Source organism: Echinops telfairi, unplaced genomic scaffold (genome assembly GCF_000313985.2).
Source record: "Echinops telfairi isolate 266 unplaced genomic scaffold, ASM31398v2 ScPeMD7_1;HRSCAF=3_0, whole genome shotgun sequence".
Taxonomy (NCBI): Eukaryota; Metazoa; Chordata; class Mammalia; order Afrosoricida; family Tenrecidae; genus Echinops; species Echinops telfairi.
In genome coordinates this window covers 6,807,403-6,810,701 of record NW_022103896.1, presented here as the reverse complement: position 1 = coordinate 6,810,701, position 3,299 = coordinate 6,807,403, and positions in this window count along the sequence as shown.

Below are 3,299 nucleotides of genomic sequence, written 5' to 3'. Positions count from 1 at the left end.
TCCGTGGCACCAGAAGTGGTCAGAGTGACTGGTGCAGGCCATGGCACACATTGGCCACCAATACCACACTCAAGGCCACTAGTGATGTGTGGGAACTCGACCAAGCCATGGGCACTCTGGGGTTGCACACGGAAAAGAAGGGTGAATGTGAGGATCGTGATTGACTTTTAAATTGGTTCTAATAAAGCAATTTCACCAGGAAAAACATTATTAAAAAATAAAGCACCTATTACATATAAGACATCATAGAGACCTAGATGAATACAATAATCCTTTCAGAAGCCAATGATCCAGCATGAGAAACAAACAATATAAGCATATTGCTCTAAAGTATGTACAAAGCTTATGGGAAGAACAAATTTCTTCCTTTAAACTGAACCAGAAGAGTATCTATTGAGTCTCTTAAGCCTCAGAAATAGTAACAGATCCTGAGCCATGGAAACAAGTTTGGAACGCCTGGCATGAATGAGCTTACTCTGGTAGGAATGACACTCTTGATCAATTAAGCAGCGGAAGAGTCTAATAAATGACAGTGGATTATACATGTGGAAGTTGAATGGGAGAATATTTTGCTGTATATATTTTAGCCACAATTTTTAAAATTACACAAATAACTATGAGCCCAAGGAAGAAGAAAATGTTCTAAAATTGATTGTGGTCATCATTATACAACTCTTCTTGGTATGACTGAAGCACTGAATTGTATGATGTGTGGATGAAGTGTCAAGGAAACTGTTAAAAAAAGAAGTAGGACAAGAATGCTCTCAAATGGAGAGACTTGGTATCTGAGTTAGTTTATTGTGCCAACTTGGCCAATAAACACATGTGGGATTAATTGAAGGGTGGAGGAATAAATGGCTGTGAGCCTCTCGCCTTTCTAGTTCTCGGGTCTCTTGCTTTCTGATGGTCGGACCAGGGTGCAGCTGCCTTAGCCAGTTCCCTGCTTTAATTGGCAAGGCTCACTTCCTGCAAGACATCCCCAAGGAGAAGCCACATGAACCTACCCTGATGCAGCCCGGGGTGCTGGAGCACCCGTGTGGAGACCCCTGCCAGCACTGAGATGCTTACACATTCACTGACTTGGCTTTCCTCCTGCAGTCGGCATCATAGTGTGTGTTTTGTGAGATGCGGAGGACTTTGTGGATTGGTGTTGGACATATGGGTTAATTGGTTAATGTTGGACTTGTGGGCTTGGGCAGCACTGGGTTGGGATGTTTTCTCGATGTGCACTTAATCTTTATATAAAACTTTCTCTTATACATGAGTTGATGTGGATTTGTTTCTCTAAAGTACCCAGACTAACACAGTATCACATCCTTTGGGCATGACATGGTGAGGGACCAGTTCCTGAAGAAGGAGATCTTGCTTGGCAAAGTAGATCCTTGTTGAGATGGATGGACACAACTGCTTCAAAAATGGGCTCTCACGTAGCCATGCTTTTGAGGGTGGTACAGGGCTCTACACTGTTGTGTTCTGTTGGACATAGGATCCCTGTGTTGAATCCAGCTCGATGGCACATCACACCACTGATAGGAAGAAGCCCCAGTTCCCTTAGCATTCGCTACCTTCAACAATAACCCGTGGAAGACAGTTACTTCTGAGATTCCCCCAAATTAAATATCCTCCACAGCTTATTTGTCATGACCTTAATGGAAGGTTTCTGTGTTAGTCTGGGTAGACAAGAGGAACAAATCCAGAGACACTCATATGTGTATAAGAAATATACAAAGAGTAATTGTATATTAAGAAAACATCCCAGCCCTGTCCAGATCAAGTCCGTAAGTCCATTATTAACCCATATGTCTGATACTAGTCTATAAATTCTTCTTCAGACTCACACAGCCATACAATGACTCTGAATGAGGAAGATCACAGCCCAATAGGTATAAAGTCTTGTGGATCCAGTGGCAGTGGGATCATCTCAGCCCTAGTGTGGGGTCCCACATGGCTCCTCCAGCTCCAGGGCTCTGGCTCCATCACTATGGCTCCATGTGTCTTGTTAGCAGGAAGACGAAGCAGAGTATGTCCCGCCTTCAGGGAGGAAGATGGGAGTTCCCAGAATCCTCAGGAGAAGGCCATGCCCACACAGAGGTCTCATTGGCTATGAACCTGATTGACAGGCTAGACTCCACCCCTTCACTAAATGTAACTGCCAGAGTTTCGTTTAAAGACATGGTCAGGTTGGTCTCTATTAGAGTTCTCCCATCTCTGACTCTCCTCACTCGATTCTCAGTGCATTTCCACGGCTGCTCCAAAGGCTGCATCTCATGAATTGTAAGCCATTGTGATACCCAAGCTGCAGGAACCATCTCGGGACACACTAGTCCAAATACAAGTGTCGGAGCCAGAACATTAGCCATTGAGTCCCATGTCAACCACATATTTGCATATCCCCGCCCCAGGTCCAACATCCTGAAGATCTACCTCAGCATGAGCTCTCCTGGCTCTTAGTGCTACACCCGCCTTTCCATGGGCATGCACGGCACTTCCTCCTGGGCAAGGGGCTGGATTGCCCTGTGACCTAGCAATTGGTCAGGAGTAAATAAGGGGTCAGAGGCAGATCTTAAATAGAATAGGCATGACCCTTTGAGGCTCCTGCCTCAAGTTGTGTCTTTGAAGGGCTGGGAGAGTTTTCTCCTCTAAAGGGGGCGGGCACTACGTTTCTGATGTTCAGGGGAACCTGGGGTCAGGTTCTCAGAGATGTCCACTCCAGTCCCTCAGGCCCATGCCTTCTCTATCTGGATCCTGACATTGGCATCAGAGACCAGGTGCGGCTGTGCCTTTGCCGCCTTGGTAAGTATGCTGAGCTCACCATTAGCAATCTTCCCTGGGCTGCGGCAGCAGGGGCGTGGTTTGGACGCTGATGTGGATGCTTTCTCACTTGTACTGCATTCCTTGAGGTTGACATGTGGCTAACCTGAGCCTTTGAGGAGAGTTCCGCATGCTGTTCTGCTTTCTAACCCACATTGACAAGGCATTTTATCTGTGTTACCATCGCTAGCACACAAGTCAACTCTTAATCTTCTACCTTGGTCATTCCAATTCACCACTGTTGAAAATCCCAGTCATTTGATGCTACGGCATGCCAAGGGTTAACACCACCCCATTTGTCAACATTAATGGGGTCCTTGTCTAGCTGATTATAGGGGTCCTGGTGGGGCTCCTGGGTAAGCACTGGGCTACTAATTGCAAGACCAGGGGTTCAAAACCACTATCTGCTCCATGGGAGACAGATGAGACTGTCTCCCATAAAGATTTACAGCCTCAGAAGCCCTATACCAACACACACACACACACAC